This window comes from Gossypium arboreum, chromosome 2 (assembly GCF_025698485.1).
Source record: "Gossypium arboreum isolate Shixiya-1 chromosome 2, ASM2569848v2, whole genome shotgun sequence".
NCBI lineage: Eukaryota > Viridiplantae > Streptophyta > Magnoliopsida > Malvales > Malvaceae > Gossypium > Gossypium arboreum.
In genome coordinates, this window is record NC_069071.1 from 9787340 (window position 1) to 9805724 (window position 18385).

The window sequence follows — 18385 nt, forward strand, 5'->3', positions numbered from 1 at the left end:
TTCTAAATTGCTTGATCCACCTCCACTTGCTTTGCACTGCATTACTGGGTGAACCTGTGAAGAACTAAGAAAACCATAAATTTTCTTATTCAAAAGTTCTACCTGATTAAAGAGCATGGTGACTGAATCGACGTTATAAACATCAGCTGTTTTCGTTGGCTTTGTCCTCATGACTTACCACTGATAGTTATTCAGTGACATCTCCTCTATACATTCGTAGGCATCTTCAGGTGTCTTATTATTAATGGTTCTACTAGCAGCTGCGTCAACCATCTGCCGAGTCGAAAGGTTCAAGCCATTGTGAAACATTTAGACTTGTAGCCAGAGTGGTAACCCATGGTGAGGGCATCTTTGTAAAAGGTCCTTGTATCTCTCCCATGCATCGTAGAGTGTTTTTAAATCCATCTGCACAAAAGAGGAGATATCATTACGTAATTTGGCTGTTTTAGACGGTGAAAAATATTTTAATAAAAATTTTTCAGTCATCTGTTCCCAAGTAGTGATTGATCCTCGTGGCAACGAGTTAAACCACTGTTTACCCTTATTCTTTAACGAAAAGGAAAACAACCGAAGGCAAATGGCATTATCAGAAACGCTATTAATTTTTAAAGTGTCGCAAAAATCTAAGAAATTTGCCAAGTGAGCGTTGGGATCCTCGTCCTGTAAACCATCAAACTGAACAAACTGTTGGATCATTTAAATGGCGTTAGGTTTTAGTTCAAAATTATTTGCAACAACAGCAGGTCTAACTATGCTCGATTCAGTTCCTATTAAAGAAGGTTTAGCATAATCATACATAGTGCGAGGAGCAGGATTCTGATTAACAGCAATCGCAGGAGGTAGCGGGTTTTCTTGGTTTTCAGCCATCTCCTCAGTTGTGGTTGAAGTATCGTCCTCTTACTCTTCTGTGTATCATAAGCTTTGCCTTATTTCTCTTCGGTTTCTGCGAACTATGCAGTTGATCTCACCATCAAAAAGTAGTGGTCCTGATGGGTTTCTTCTGGTCATAAACTAGAAAAACCTGTCAAAAGAGAATAAATGAAGAATTAGAAAAGAAAATAAAAATTTAAATTATAATAAAAGTAAAATGGCTGAAGTAATAAAAATCGAGTGTTCCTAATATCCTAGTTCCCGGCAACGGCGCCAAAAACTTGAGACGTGATATTCGTGATAGGTTTTAAAGATTTATGAAATAATCATTCTTGAGACTAACTTATTATCACGACTAAGGCAAGTGTACTTATCGAACAGTAGTATAGTTCAGCAAGATCGGATTGGCCAACCTAAAGGAACTACGAGTACAAGTATTTACTTCCTTTTTATTATCTAGCCTAAAAATTAAGAGGTTTGGTTATCTAAACTAATTACTAACTAAGAATGCATAGTAAGAAAATTTGGGAAATTACTTTTGGGAAAATTCAATTGATGAAGACAATACCTAAGGAAAAATCCACTTAGACTTCACTTGTTATTTGACTCTGAATCAGACGATTTATTCATTTGACTTGATCCATAGAAATCCCTAAGTTATATTATTATCTCTCTTGAGACTAATAATGTCTAACCCTAGGTTGAATAATTGAAATCTCTTTCTAATTAACACCTTAGAATTACATTAACTCGATTTATAGATTCCTTTATTAGGTTTCACCCTAATCTGGCTAAACCTTATCACCCTATCTCTAGGCGTGCAATCAACTCTACTTAATTATGGCAAATTTACTCTTAGACAGGGTCTATTCCTCCTCTAAATAAGAGCTTAACTTGAATCAATATCCTGGAATATCAAAACAAGAATTAAGAACACATAATCAAGAATAAGTCAAATATTTATCATACAATTCAAATAATAATAACAAGATACGTCTTAGGTTTCATTCCCCTTAGGTATTTAGGGGGTTTAATTCATACTTATGAAAGAAAACATCTCAAAAGCATAAAGATAAAAAAACATAAGAAAACCCAAAACTCCTGAAGGAACTTGAAGGGAGATCTTCAGTCTTGATGATGAATCCGGCTTATGAGATGGATCAATCGGCTTTCCTTGAGTAATTCCTTGCTTCCTACTCTGTGTCCCCCTCTTAAGTGCTTCATCAGGTGTTTAAATAGGCTTTTGGATGCCTAAGAGCCCTAAAAATTGGCCTTTTCTGAATAGGACTATACTTGGGCTTGGCAGGGACACGCCCGTGTGCAATTGCTCCAGCCCGTGGTCAAGGCTGTTGAATAGGCATGGGCGTGTAGTCTACCCGTGTAAGTCATGCTTCAATCCTGCCAAATAGACATGGTCATGTGATACGTCCGTGTGAAGAAGTCCAGGCCGTGTTGATTTCCTATGTGGGTCCATTTTCTCTGTTTTCGGCCCGTTTCTTGCTCTTTTTACTCTTTTATGCTCTCCTAAGTATAAAACATGAAATTAAAGGATTAGGAGCATTGAATTCACCAAATCTAAGGAGAAACCATTCATAAATGGGTTAAGCATGGGATAAAAATATGTATAAATTACGGTTTATCATTACTCTGTGTATATATATGTGTTTTTGTTTTATAGATTTTGGATTCAAGTTACAAGCTTGGGGATCGTCAGCAAAGTTCACCACACTATCCACAGCTGTGGTATTTAAATTATTGAACTTAAATTATGGTATATATATGCTTAAATGTGTTTTATTATGAAATGTTGAATTATAGTATGTATAACTAAAGCCATGCGAAAATGGCTAAGTTGATTGATGAATTTATGTTATTTCAGGTATAATATTTAATTGTGCTATGCGTGAATGATGATGGAGTGAATTGAATATGATCTTGATGATTTGGTTATGTGATTAATTTAGGTGATAAAAATATAAGTGCTAAAGGTGATGAAGTTCGGTCAAGGTATATATATATATATAAATACCATAAATGATATGAAGTGAACTTGTGGTTTAATTTATATGTGGTATTAGTGGTTAATGGATGTGGTTATAATGTTATATACTATGAACGAATGGTATATGTGATTTGTAGTATATGTTTTGGAAATAGTTTGATTATGGTTGATAAGTTGGTTATGGTGTATATAAATTTTCATAAATATAGTTAAATGATTCAGTTTTAATTGTATATAGATAAAGTATATAGATGAAATTGATTGATAAGTGTGGTATAGGTGTTAAATGTGTATGGGCATTGATGATATATATATATATATATATAATTCGAATATGGTAAAGGTTATTTAAGACATATTATATCTTGTAAAGGTATTGTAATTTGGACAATGAGTAAGATGTTGATTACATACATGTACATGTGTATGTATGTGTAATTAAATGATGTTTGTCATTATGATTTGGTTTGTAATGGAAGTGTATATATGTATATGATGTTTATGTGGTTGGTAAAATAGGTATAAATTATGAAGTTTAATATTGAATAAGTATTAGATACGTTTTGTTAGTAAATTGTATATTTAATAAGTGTAAATATGTTTATATATATTTATGAATATGACTTGTGTTAGCAAATGAGAATGTTCAAAACTATACTTATGTTTACTAATGCCTCGTAACCCTAATATGGCGACGAATACAGGTTAGGAGTGTTACTTTTATTGGTATCAAAGCTACGGTTTAATCAATTCTAGGAGTTACGTAGCTTGTGTGAGTTTAGCTATACATGCCATAAATATTATTGCGATAGTGTGATGACTTCTGACATTTGAAAATGTGCTTTCATATAGTAAATGGATCCCGACAGAGCTGTAGTTGATGATGTCGAGAGTGTAGCGCCTGCTCCCGCGCAAGGGACAGCGCCAGTTGAATCTCGACCTATCTCGAGTAGCCATGAGGGGGAGGCTAAATAAGCCTTCTATCAAATGATGAATGATTGGTTTACTCAATATATTCGAACTAACCCGGCTACACAACAACCTCCACCCCTGAATAATCTATCTCTGATACTTGTGGTACCTCCGATGATTGATCCGATGAGATTTAACAAGCCTCCTGTTGATAAAATTAGAAAACACGGGGCTAAAGAATTCAGAGCTACTGATAATGATAATGCTGAGCAAGCTGAATTTTGGCTTGATAATACTATCTGTGTGTTTGATGAATTATCTTATACCCCGGATGAGTGCTTAAAATGTGCCATATCCCTGCTATGAGACACAGGTGGTTCTAAAAGAGTGAGTGATATGGGAATTCATTCAAACTGAGTTCCGTAAGAAATACATCAGCCAAAGATTTATCAACCAGAAACGAAAAGAATTTTTGGAATTGAAACAGGGTCGTATGACCGTAACAGAGTATGAGCGAAAATTCGTGAGACTCAGTCGATATGCCCGTGAATGTGTTTCAACTGAAGCGATTATGTGTAAAAGATTCGAAGACGATTTGAATGAAGACATTAAATTGCTAGTAGGCATACTTGAGATAAAAGAGTTCGTAGTACTTGTTGAGCGAGCTTGCAAAGCTAAAGAACTTAGAAAAGAGGAAAGAAAAGCTGATTTTGAAGCTAAAGATTCCCGTAAAAGATCATCGGGTAAGAATTTTCACTCAGCATTGAAGAAGTTTAGAGATAATTCTAGTCGATCTAAAGCCACTTCAGACTTTTCTAGACAAGATTGAGACCAACCCCCTGTGAGTTCACGAGCCACTTCGATAGCAAGTGTTGGCAATGTTTGACAGAAAAGAGTTGAGTGCAAACATTGTGGTAAATGGCATTCTAGAGATTGCAGATTGCATGAACGATCTTGTTTTAAATGTGGATCGATGGATCATTTTATCCAAGATTACCCGATGTTTGCCGAGCAAAACACTGTTCAGAATGCAAGACCAAGTAATATGTCAGTGCGAGGCAGACCACCTATGAATTTAGGTAATGTAGGTGGCAGTCAGAGAGGGACAAAAGATACAACAGTTCAATCTGAGGAAGTATGCGATGTTAGCTCTAAAGTATGTGAAGCCTACTTTGCTTATGTGTTTGATAGTGTGCAAGTATCTGGATGTGTTTCCTGAAGAATTACCGGGTTTGCCACCTATCCGAGAGGTAGAGTTTGGTATTGAGTTAGTACTGGGGACGACTCCGATTTCAATAGCTCCGTATTGGATGGAACCTACTGAATTAAAAGAGTTGAAAGCACAGTTACAAGAGTTAACAGATAGAGGTTTTGCACAACCGAGTTTCTCTCCTTGGGTGCACTAGTTCTATTTGTGAAAAAAGAAAGATGGAACTATGAGAATGTGTATTGATTATTTCCAGCTAAATAAGGTAACTATAAAGAATAAATATCCGTTTCCAAGGATTGACGACCTGTTTGATCAGTTGAAAGGGGCTTCAGTGTTTTCGAAGATAGATTTGAGATCGGGTTATTATCAGTTGCGAGTCAGAGACTCCAATGTGCCTAAAATTGCTTTTTGAACGAGGTATGGACATTATGAGTTTCTAGTTATGCCTTTTGGACGTACTAATGCACCTACTATTTTTATGGATTTGATGAATCGAATCTACAGACAGTATTTGGATCATTTTGTGGTTGTGTTTATTGATGATATATTGATCTACTCCCGTAATGAAACCGAACATGCCAAGCATTTGAGACTTGTATTATAGATTTTTCGAGAAAAATAGTTGTATACGAAGTTTAGTAAATGTTAGTTCTGGTTACACGAAGTTAGCTTTCTAGGACATGTTGTTTTGGCATCAGGTATTTGGGTTGATCCAAGTAAGATTTTAGCAATACTAGACTGGAAACCACCGAGAAATGTTTCTGAAGTCAGAAGTTTTTTGGGAGTTGCTGGTTACTATAGACGGGTTGTGAAAGGTTTCGCTATGATTGCAACCCCGATGACAAAGCTGCTGCAGAAAGATGTTAAGTTTGAGTGGTCCGAAAAGTGCCAGAAAAGTTTTGATCAGTTGAAAGCCCTTTTGACTGAAGCTCCAGTGCTAGTTCAGCCAGAATTGGGTAAAGAATTTGTTATCTATAGTGATGCATCTTTAAATGGTTTGGGCTGTGTTTTGATGCAGGGAGGCAAATTTATAGCTTATGACTTGAGACAGTTAAAGCCGCATGAAAAGAACTATTCGATGCACAATCTAGAATTGACAGCTATTGTGTTTGCATTGAAAATTTCATGTTTATTTTGATCATAAAAGCTTGAAGTACTTGATGAATCAGAAAGATCTAAATTTGAGACAACGCCGATGGTTACAATTGTTAAAAGACTACGAGCTTGTGATTGACTACCACCTGGGAAAGGCTAATATTGTTGCTGATGCTCTACGTTGAAAATCCTGGTTTGCTTTGTGTGCAATGAATGCACATATGGTTATGTCAGATGATGGGGTGATAATAGCCGAGTTAAAAGCAAGACCATCATTTATTCAGCAGATTTATGAAGCTCAGAAGGTTGATAATGATTTGATAGTAAAGCGGGCTCAATGTGATTTAAACGCTGATTTAGAATTTCAAGTGGATGCTGAGGGATGTTTGTAGTTCAGAAACCGAATATGCGTTTCGAGAAATACAGAGTTGATTCAGATGATTTTGAATGAAGTTCATAACAGTCGGCTTTTTGTTCACCCGGGTAGTACGAAGATGTATAATGATCTGAAACAACATTATTGGTGGCAAGGTATGAAACAAGACATTTCTGACTTTGTATCGAAATGTTTAGTCTGTTTGCAAGTAAAAGCCGAACATCAGGTACCTTCTGGATTGCTTCAGCCGATCATGATACCTGAATAGAAAATGGGACAGAGTCACGATAGATTTTGTATTTGGTTTACCGTTGACACCGACCAAGAAAGATGCAATTTGGGTTATTGTGGATAGATTGACTAAATCGACTCACTTTGTTCCGGTTCATACAGATTAATCGCTTGATAAGCTGGCTGAATCGTATGTTTCTCAGATTGTGAGATTACATGGTGTGCCTATTTCTATTGTTTTGGATAGATATCCGAGGTTTACATCGCAATTTTAGAAGAAACTGCAAGATGCACTAGGTACGAAATTACATTTTAGCACTGCTTTTCATCCCCAGACAGATGGTCAGTCCGAACAAATCATTCAGATGCTTGAAGATATGTTGAGATGTTGCATTCTCGAGTTTGAAGGTACATGGGAACAATACCTAGCTTTGATTGAATTTGTGTATAATAACAACTTTCATTCGAGTATTAAAATGGCACCTTACGAGGCTTTATATGGCCTTAAATGTCGTACACCATTGTAATGGACTGAACTCAGTGAAAATAAGATACACGGGGTTGATTTGATCAGAGAAACTGAACAGAAAGTGAAGGTGATTCGTGAAAGTCTGAAAGCAACATCAGATCGTTAGAAATCATACGCGAACTTGAAACGAAAAGATATAGAGTTTCAAATTGGGGATAAAGTATTTCTAAAAGTCTCACCAAGGAAGAAAATACTTAGATTTGGTCGTAAAGGCAAATTGAGTCTGAGATTTATTGGGCCGTATGAGGTTATAGAGCGTATCGGGCCAGTTGCTTACAGACTGTTGTTGCCACCTGAGCTAGAAAAGATCCATACTGTATTCCAAGTCTCAATGCTTCGTAGAAATTGATTCGATCCTTCACACGTGGTTAGTTCGATCGAAGTTAAAATTAAGTCCGATATGATGTACGGGGAAGAACCTATTCGTATTCTGGCTCGTGAGATTAAAGAGTTGCGAAATAAGAAAATCCCGTTGGTTAAAGTATTGTGGAAAAAACAAGGAGTTGAGGAAGCAACGTGGGAGCCAGAGGACGCAATGAAAGAGCGTTTTCTGAACCTATTCACCGGTAAGATTTTCGGGGACAAAAATCCCTAAGGGGGGAGAGTTGTAATAACCCGATTTAGACCCTAATCAGAACGGTGGTTTTGGGACCACGAATCTGAGTCAAAAAAATATTTTAAAATTATTTTCTGTGTTTATTCTGTGTGAATTTATGCCTGAGAAATTTTTGTAATTTAATTTTGTTGTTTGAGTGTTCGATTAAATAAAAGGGCTTAATCGCGTAAAATTAAAATTTGACGGTTAATTGTAAAAGGGCTAGAATGAATATGTCTTTGTAAGTGGAGGTATTTAAAATGTAATTTGACCTTAGTTAAATATCATGGACAGATGTGACCATGCATTTAAAATGGTTTTATGTTTTTAACATAAGGTTAAATATGTAAATTATGTAATAATATGTATATAATAAAAGATATAATAATTAAAGCCATGTTCTTCATTTGATTTCTTATGACTGAAACTTAAAGAAAATAAAGGTTTATAAAGCTTTGAACATTCGGCTACTTCTCAAGCTAAATCAAGGCATGGTTTTACTTCGGTTTTTGATAATTTTTACGTTTTTGAGATCGTTGCTTCGAGTACTATCTGACCCATGCTTAAATTTTTGATTTTGATGCATATTTTGAGCTATTCCATTGATGAATATTTGTGTTTTGTTATGTTTTATGATTAAATATCAAAAATATGTTTTAGATTAACATGTTTTGTATTGGAGTTTTTGAAGATTTTGAGTAATGAGGACTAAATTGCAAAAAATAATAAATTGAAGGTCTAAAATGAAAAATAAACGAAATGTGAGGACTTGTTTGGGTATGGGGAGTATTTGGCCTAAGTATAGTATGAGCAAATTTTGCTTGTTTTGTGTTTTATGCAATTAGGACTAATTTGTAAAAAATAAGAAATATCAGGGGTAAAATGGTAATTTCCCATTTATGTGTTGTTGGATTAAATTGAATGAAATTGTGTTTGAATGAGATTAATTTGAAATTGTATAGATCAAGAACAAAAGAAATCGGACTTGGATCGGAGAAAAACAAAAATAGTCGAATAGTCAATTTACATCGTTTGTCGATATCCGAGGTAAGTCTTTAAGTAATTAGACATCGTTAATTTTGAACGTAACATAGTTTAATATGCTGATTTGGAATTTATGGATTTATGGTATAGTTAGTCGAATGTGATAAAGCATAGAGATAATGCATTTGAGTTTGACTCGATTAAGTTATAATTTTTGGAAGACAGTATGAATTATGTGGAATATTTGAAATGTTCGATATGAATTGTTTATGAGATAGCTTTATAATAATGATATTCAGGCTATGAGCCTAGCAAGCCTTGTGCTGGTGAATTTAATCAGGCTTTAGCCTAGCAGGCTTATTGCCGGTGAATAAAATTAGACTTTGAGTCTAGCAGGCCTTGTGCAAGTGTGTGATTCAGGCTTATTCGTAGCAGGTTTTATGCCTGTGATTTATTTTCAAGCCTATGCCTATAAGACTTCATGTTGATGTGGTAATTGAGCAAGTAAACTGAGCTAAATGATCTTGTATATTCGGCCATATAGGTATGTACATATGTGATGTTATATTGGATCTTGTTTATTCGGCCAGATGAGTGATGTTAGTATACGAAGTTAAATTTTTTTTAGTGAGCTTGTCTAAATGTGTGGAAGTATATTTGAATATATAGTGATATTTGACTTTGAAATTTGAATGAAAATTTGTAAATTGTTAACCTTATAAGTATTCGACCAAGGTGATAGTTTTGTTAAACATGTGTGGTTATGGATTGATTAAGTTGAAATTAAATATGACATTGATATAATAAATTGTTTATTTTAAATTTTAAGGAGTTGAATATATTATTGAGTTGATATTTGCTTATGACTTTCTAAGCTATAAAAGCTTACTCTATGTATATATATGTGTTTCTGTTTTATAGATTTTGGATTCAAGTTACAAGCTCGGGGATCGTCAGCAAAGTTCACCACACTATCCACATCTTTGGTATTTAAATTATTGAACTTAAATTATGGCATGTATAGGCTGAAATGTGTTTTATTATGAAATGTTGAATTATAGTTATGTATAACTAAAGCCATGCAAAAATGGCTAAGTTGATTTATGAATTTTTGTTATTTCGGGTATAATATTTAAGTGTGCTATGCGTGAATGATGATAGAGTGAATTGAATATGATCTTGATGATTTGGTTATGTGATTAATTTAGGTGATAGAAATATAAGTGCTAAAGGTGATGAAGTTCGGTCAAGGTATATATATATAAATGCCATAAATGATATGAAGTGAACTTGTGGTTTGATTTATGTGTGGTATTAATGGCTAATGGATGTGGTTATAATGTTATATACTATGAACGAATGGTATATGTGATTTGTAGTATATGTTTTAGAAATGGTTTGATTATGGTTGATAAGTTGGTCATGGTGTATATAACTTTTCATAAGTATAATTAAATGATTCGGTTTTAATTGTGTATAGATAAAGTATATAGATGAAATTGATTGATAAGTGTGGTATAGGTGCTAAATGTGTATGGGCATTGATGATATATATATATATAATAGTTCTAATATGGTAAAGGTTATTTAAGACATATTATATTTTGTAAATGTTTTGTAATTTGGCTTAATAATGGGTAAGATGTTGATTATATATATATGTACATGTGTATGTATGTGTAATTAAATGATGTTTGTCATTATGATTTGGTTTGTAATGGAAGTGTATATGTGTATATGATGTTTATGTGGTTGGTAAAATAGGTATAAATGATGAAGTTTAATATTGAATAAGTATTAGATACGCTTTTGTTAGTAAATTGTATATTTAATAAGTATAAATATGTTTATATATTTTTATGAAAATGACTTGTGTTAGCAAATGAGAATGTTCAAAACTGTACTTATGTTCAGTAATGCCTCGTAGGGTTAGGGGTGTTACATTTATGGTCTGAATAGACATGGCATTTCTCCCCGAATAGGTAATGCCGCCAAATCTTCAAAGCAAATACAATAACAACTAATTCTAAATCATGCATACGATAGTTCTTCTCATGGGGCTTTAGTTGCCTCGAAGCATAAGCTATTACCTTACCGTCTTGCATAAGAATACAACCTAGTCCATTCAAGGATGCATCACTATAAATCACAAATTCTTTCCCTGATTCTGATTTTACTAACACTAGTGCCTCGGTTAACAATGCTTTCAGTTCCTCAAAACTCTGTTCGCACTTCTCTGTCGATTCGAACTTAACATCCTTTTGCAACAACCTCGTCATTGGGGTGGCTATCATAAAAAATCGTTTCACAAACCGTCTGTAATAACTGGCTAAATCCAAAAAGCTCTTAACTTCGATTACATTCCTCGGCGGCTTCCATTTGACAATAGTAGAAATCTTACTGGGATCAACTCGTATACCAACTCCTGAAACAATATGGCCAAAAAATCAAACCTCTCGAAGCCAAAACTCGCTTTTACTAAACTGGGCATATAACTGCTTATCCCTCAGAGTCAGTAAAACAATTCTCAAATGCTTGGCATGCTCTGCCTTATCTATAGAATAAATCAGAATATCATCGATAAACACCACAATAAACTTATCTAAATATGGACGAAAAATCTAGTTCATTAAATCCATAAACACGATAGGAGCATTCGTTAGTCCAAATGGCATAACAAGAAACTCATAGTGGCCATACCTTGTTCTAAAGGCAGTTTTAGGCACATCAGACTCTTTCACTTGTAATTGGTAATATCCAAACCTCAAGTCTATCTTAGAGAACCACGTCACTCCCTTCAGCTGATCAAACAAGTCATCAATCCTTGAAAGAAGATACTTATTTTTGATTGTCACGTTATTGAGTTACTGGTAATCAATGCATAATCTGATAGAGCCATCCTTCTTTTTCATGAACAGTATGGGAGCACCCCACGGTGAAAAGCTTGGCCTTGCAAAACCCTTGTCAGTCAGCTCTTGTAATTGTGATTTCAATTCTTTCAGTTTAGTTGGGGCTATCCTATATGAGGTAATAGAGATGGGTGCTGTTCCTGGCATTAGCTCAATTCTGAATTCCATTTCTCTAGCTGAGGCAAACTAGGCAATTCCTCCGGAAATACATCCGCATACTCACACATAATTGGCACTGATTCGATTTTCAATTCAGATTCTTTTGTATTCAATATATATGCCAAATAAGCTTCATACCCCTTTCTCAAGTATCTCTGAGCAATTATTGAAGAAATCATCATTGGCGACTTATCTGCATCATCTGATTCAACCCGAAGAATTTCATCGTTTTCACATTCCAGTTCTATAACTTTCTAACTACAATTCACTATAGCCTCATGTAGTGCCAACCAATCCATACCTAGTACGACATCAAATTCATCAAATGACAACAACATCAAGTCGGCCGGAAAACAATGGTTTTTAACCATCAACGGATATTTCTTACATACTTTATTAACTATAATATGCTTTCCTAACGGGTTAGACACCTTAAATACAAATTCTGTAGACCCGACAGGTATATTCATACTAGATACCAATTTCATACACACATACGAATGAGTGAAGCCAGGGTCTATCAAAGCAATAGCATTAGTATCATAGTGAGAAAATTTACCAGTGATCACATCATAAGAAGTTGTGTCCTCGCGTGCACGTATAGCATAGGCTCTAGTCGAAGTCCTAGCTTCAAACCTCACTGCTGTATCTCACATCACATTTTTACTACCAGACGCATTCCTGGCATTTCTCGAGGGTCTTCCCCTAGAAGTTGTGCCATTCGGTCTTGGACTCTGAAATCTTTCTTTTTCCATCATCTCGGGACAATCCTTAATAAAGTGGTCTAGAGAACCACATCTAAAACAAGACCCTTCACTCACTCTACAGTTGCTAGAATGATGCTTACCACATTGTGGACATTTAGCCTTAGAAGGTTTAGCATTACCCACGCTTGCCACAGACGTAGCCTGAGATCTAAAACCCAAATTCTATTTTTTACGATTCTCGTATGAATGTCCAGCTGACACATGTGAACGAGAATACATCTCTCTAGATTTCTTAGACTGCGATGGCAATGACCTACTCATGTACCTCTTTCTTGTATCTCTTGTATCAGACTCGGCCTTCTTCCTTTCTTTAACCAAGTATTCGGCTTTACAAGCCCGTTCAACTTTTTTCAACTCGAGAATACCGACTAATGTCTTAATATCCTTATTGAGTCCATCTTTAAATCTTCTGCACATCTTAGCCTCGGAGGGTACGTACTCCTGAGCATATTTGCTGAGTCTGACGAATTCTCTCTTATATTCACTAACTGTCATACGACCCTGTTTCAATTCCAGGAATTCCTTATGCTTTTGTTTGATGAATCTTTCGCTAATGTATTTCTTTCAAAATTCCTCTTGAAAGAATTCCCAAGTGACCCTCTTTGGTGGTACTACAGATATCAGCATTCTCCACTAGTGATACGCCGCATCTCTCAATAGGGATATGGCACATTTTAAGCACTCCTCGGGTATACATGACAATTCATCAAATACCTGTATCAATTTCTCTAACCAGTATTTGCCCTAAATTCTTTGGCACCTTGTTTTCGAATTCTAGCAATAGGTGTTCTAGTAAATCTCATGAAATCCATATGTTGAGGCATCACAGGTGCGGGTTAAGGATCTTGGGGAGGTGGGGGAGGTTAAGCATTCGGGTTCATTCAAACGAACTCTGTATACCACTGCTCTATCGGGATCCATTTGCTGTATGAAAATACATTTTAGTATTGTCAGGAGTCGTCACACTATCATTACTTAAATATATATATATACGTATGACATGTATAGCTAGACTCACTTACGCTATGTTAGTCTAAGAACTAACTAAACCGTAACTCTGATACCACTAAATATAACACCCCTTACATGTACTCGAGACTAGGACAAAGTACGAGGCATTACCGTACATAAACAGGGCAATCCCAGAAAATACAGGTCATAAAATTTCATTCCAAATTAAAAACGATCAAACAAGATCATATTATCCTTATTATGGACCTACAAGGTCCAAAACATACATTTAAAGAAATCCAAAACTGAACTGAGAACTTAAAAAAATTCTAAGAAAGCTTCTAGGTTTAAGCCTCACATGCCCGTGTGGAGGCAATGCACACGTCCGTGTCCCCTACCCATGTGGAATTACTAAAATTTATTTTTTTCATTTTGAACCTACAGGGGTTTCCACATGGTTGAGCACACGCCCATGTCATCGCCCGTGTCCAAAAACATGGACATTCTGTTTATGACGTCAGCATTCACTTAGGGGCACACGACAAAGGGACGCGTCCGTGTGCTAGGCCGTGTCCTCCACACGGCTGAGACACATGACCTTGTCTCTGCCCGTGTGTTTACTACCATATATACAGACTTAGAAATTTTAGGTACAGGGGACACAAGACCATTCTACACACCTATGGGGCAGACCGTATGTCACACACGGTCTAGACACATGCCTATGTCTCACACACAGTCTAGACTCCCGCCCGTGTGTCTACCTGTGTGGACCATTTAAAGGCTATTTTCCAAGCCAATAGTCACCCACAATCACTCATACATTCAAACATATTTTATAACATGCAACATGAAATATTTAAGCACTCAAATATTCCACACCATGGCACTCTCACATCTTCATAAAGTCATCCTATTGCACATTCATTGGTTACATTATTTAGAGGCATTCCACACCAATTTCATGCATTATTAAACTTGTTATCATGACTTCAAATTATGTATTCATACTTATAGTCATTTTAAACCATTAAGTCATCCCTTATCCTTTAGCACCCTATTCATACTTTACAATACATTCATCGATCAACAACATATCACATCATTATCATGCACTCACCAAGCAATAACATATCCTACTATCAAAACACTAACACATGCATGTATGGGTAATTAGATTACAACCCAAATGATCAAATATGAGCCATATCACATGACCATTACCAAATGAATCATCATTATCATAGACCTTCACAATTTGGCCAAATAGCATGACACATATCACTATACCCAATAGTCTTTTGATAGTGTGATCGAATACTTTGACAGCTTCTGAACCCCGAGCTAGCTTGGCGGAACTACAAAGCATGGAAAGAGAGGGGAGCAAGCATTAAAGCTTAGTAAGTCCATATACAAATAATATGAAATGGTAGTAAGGAATCAACATCCAGAAACATGGTAACATATACATAAAGATTATTCATCATTCAAACCTTCTTGCTTACTCATCATACAGACATATATATATATATATACGTGCTCATCGTAAAGTATCTATAACCATACCTCTTTCATATGTCCCTCTCGGGACTCTCATTACATTCATTACATTACCCGTCAAACTCTCAGAATACTATTGGATACGTAGAAACCTTGCACATTAGTGCCACATATACAACGTAGCTGAAGCTACAACATAATATGTAACATGTCCATAATGAACTCAGACCTCTCAACGAGCTCGGATGCTCTCATCCATAATGAACTCGAACCTCTCAACGAGCTCGAATGCTACATATCTCAAGAACCTAGACTACTCAACCGGACTACTCAACGAGTTTGTACGTCTTAGTTCCTAGTGACATGTCACTTGTATCTTAAACTAATCCTAAGGTTCAAACAAGATTTTTCCTTACTTGCATATAGTATCTCCATCGTACTTGCTCGTAACGTCGTGCATAATGACCATGATAATATTCATGCTTTCATAACCATCAGCAAACATATAACACATAATTACAATAAAACATTTATTACAATATATTAAAACATTAAAATATCCACAACACCACATTATTTGCATATGTACTTACCTCGGTACAAAATGATGATAATCGAGTCTAATTGTCGTGTACTTTATTCTTTCCTCGATCAAGTCCCAGTTCACATTTTCCTTGATCTATAATGCCAAATTTAACTTATTTATTATTCATATTGTTCAAATGGGTCCATAAATCATACTTTTGAAATTTTACACTTTGACCCCTAAACTTTCACATATTTGCACTTTGGTCCCTAGACTCGTAAAATGAAATGCTTGCATTTTATTGGTTACCCAAGCCTAGCCGAGCCTTTACAAAGCTTTTATCAGCCCATAATTTCTTTTATTTCACATTATTACTATTCTATTTACACTTTTACAAACAAGTCCCTTATTTAGGTGTTTTCACTAAAAATCACCTAGTAAAAGATGTTTATCATGCACCAAACATTCATATTCCTTCATTAATCATCAAAACACATGCATGTTGTACATGGGTCGATTTTCATGCATGAACCCTAGCTTAAAATATTGCTAGAAATAGGTAGATCATGCTTTAAGGACTTCAAAAATACAAAGAACATTAAAAACGAGGCTAGGATGCACTTACAATCAAGCTTGGAAATATTGAACAAACCCTAGTTATGGTGTCTTGCAAATTTTGGAAATGAAGGAAGAAGATGGACACTAATTTTGACATAGTTTTCCCTTTTTATTCTTTTAATTACAAAATGACCAAAATACCCATAGGGTATCTCTTTTACATTTTTCCTATGCATGTCCATTTTTGTCCAAAATTATAGAAATTGGTCAAATTCCTAATTAGGACCCTTTAATTCATAACATAAAACAATTTCATGCTTAAAGCTTTTACAATGCAAGTTTTTCACTTTATTCAATTTGGTCCTTAAAATACAATCAGACATTTTATACATAGAATTTCTTCATGAAACTTTCACAAAAGCAAGCATTCATAACATAAACCTCATAAGAATCATAAAATAATTATTTCTATCTCAGATTTGTGGTCTTGAAACCAGTATTCTGACTAGGCCCTAATTTGAGATGTTCAACTCTCCCTTCTTTAGGGATTTTGTCCCCGAAAATCATACCGGTAAAAAAGTTTGGGTATTGTTTCCTCATATCCTCCTTGGGCTCCCATGTAGCCTCTTCAACTGCATGTCTTTGGCATAAAACTTTCACAAGAGCAACACTTTTGTTTCTCAATTGCTTGACTTCCCGAGCCAAGATCTTAACAGGTTCTTTACCATAAGTCATATCCGGTTTGATCTCAACCTCTATCGGTACAATCAAATGTGAAGGGTCAGATCTATAGCGGCGCAACATGGACACATGCAACATATTGTGAATCTTTTCTAGTTCAGTCGGCAAAGCCAATCAATAAGCAACAAGCCCTATCCTTTTGGTAAGCTCATACGGTCCTATAAAACGAGGACTCAACTTACGTTTTCTACCAAATCTCAAAACCTTCTTTCATGGGGATACTTTCAAGAATACCTTATCACCAACTTGATACTCAATTTCTTTCCTTTTCAAATCCGTATACGACTTTTGTCCATCCGACGCCGCTTTTAAACAATCACAAATTACTTTCACCTTTTCCTTGATTTCCTTAAATAGATCTATCCCATGAGTCTTATTCTCCTTAAGCTTAGTCCCATACAATGGTGTACAACATTTACGTCCATACAATGCTTCATAAGGTGCCATCTTCAAACTTGTCTGATAACTATTGTTATAGGCAATTCAACCAAAGGTAGGTACTTTTCCCAACTACCTTGAAATTCAAGAACACAACATCTAAGCATATCCTCAAGTGTTGAATTACTCTCTTGGATTGTCCATCAGTCTGTGGATGAAAAACGGTACTAAAGTTCAGCTTCGTACCTAAAGCTTCCTGTAACTTCTTCCAAAATCGCAAAGTGAACCTCAGATCCCTATCCGAAATAATCGAAAAAGGTACTCCATAAAGTCTCACAATCTCAGAAATATATAGCTCGACTAACTTATCAAGTGAATAATCAATGCGTACCGATATAAAATGAGCCGACTTTGTCAATCTGTCAACCACTACCCAGACGACATATTTCTTTCTTGGTGTCAACGGCAAGCCTGTCACAAAGTCTATAGTAATTCTGTCCCATTTCCATTCAGGAACTAAGATAGGTTGAAGTAAACTTGAAGGTACTTGGTGTTCAACCTTTACTTGTTGGCAAATCAAGCATCTCGATACAAATTTGGATATATCTCTTTTCATGCCATTCCACCAATACATTTTCTTTAAATCACTGTACATCTTTGTGCTACTCGGGTGAACTGACATACCTCCGTTATGAGCCTCATGCAAAATATTCCGAATCAACTCAGCATTCTTCAGAACACAAATCCTCCCACAGAACCTTAGACAACCATTAGGATCTCTCTGGAAATTTGATTTACTACTCGACTCACACTAAGCTTTCTTAGCTTGTAACTCCTTATCAGTTTCCTGAGCATCACAAATCTATTGAAGAAAAGTCAGTCTAGCACTTAACTCTGCTAGAATTGTACCATCATGAGATAGGGTGAATCGTGCGCTCATAGTTCACAAAGCAAATAAAGACTTTCTGCTCAAGGAATCAACAACCACATTTGCCTTACCAGGGTGATAATCTATCACAAGCTCATAATCTTTCAACAATTCAAGCCACCTTCGTTGCGTCAAGTTCAAGTCCTTTTGAGTCATCAGATATT

General features: G+C 35.6%; 1 non-coding gene across 1 annotated transcript; it reads left to right on the top strand.

Annotated features, from left to right (window-relative positions):
* Positions 1-331: 331 nt before the first annotated feature.
* LOC128289993 (small nucleolar RNA R71) lies at positions 332-438 on the top strand. Its single transcript, XR_008279633.1, has one exon. It is a non-coding gene; the product is annotated as a small nucleolar RNA R71 (small nucleolar RNA).
* Positions 439-18385: the final 17947 nt, after the last annotated feature.